We start from the raw sequence: 785 nt of genomic DNA on the forward strand, positions 1-785 counted from the left end.
CCCAACACGTTAGATCAAAGTGAAGTGGGTAGTGAGGCATCTAATATTTGGCTAAGAAAGGGTGTTCTGTATCCAGAGACGGAAGGATTCGTCATTGCAATATAGGACAAGGTTGTCAGCACCAGGAATTATCACAAACACGTGTTACATCAAGACGTAGTTGACCGGTGCCGATTATGTGGGAATACCAACAAATCCATCGAGCACATTATTGATGGCTGTCGCGTAATAGCTCAGAGAGAATATACGCACAGACATAATGATGTAGTGGGCGTTATACATCAACAACTTGCCCTGAACCTAGGACTCTTAAAAGAATGGGTGCCCTTCTATAGATACATTCCAATGCCCGTTTTAGAAAGCGAAGATTACATCTTATATTGGGATGTTACTATCCAAACGAATCATTACATCCGGGCCAATCGACCTGACATCGTGATGCGAGAAAAAAAAGGTGGAATAGTCTACATCATCGACATTGCTTGTTCGCTTAACCGAAATTTGCAGTCAACCTATACAACCAAGATCCACAAGTATAGCGAGTTAAGGCATGAAGTGAAGACCATATGGAGGAATGTGAATCATGCATCCATTCATCCCATTGTGATTTCGGCTACAGGCAATGTGCACGCAAGATGCACTGAACATCTTGAACATTTAGGAGTCAGTAGGGTATTGGTAGCAGCTCAGAAGGCGGTTTTATTAAACACCTGTCGCATTGTAAGAAACTTCCTTGATCATCAGGAAGCGAGCGACTAAAAACCCGTGGACTGACAGATGGTAAC

Source organism: Belonocnema kinseyi, chromosome 1, assembly GCF_010883055.1.
Source record: "Belonocnema kinseyi isolate 2016_QV_RU_SX_M_011 chromosome 1, B_treatae_v1, whole genome shotgun sequence".
In the NCBI taxonomy this organism is placed as follows: Eukaryota; Metazoa; Arthropoda; class Insecta; order Hymenoptera; family Cynipidae; genus Belonocnema; species Belonocnema kinseyi.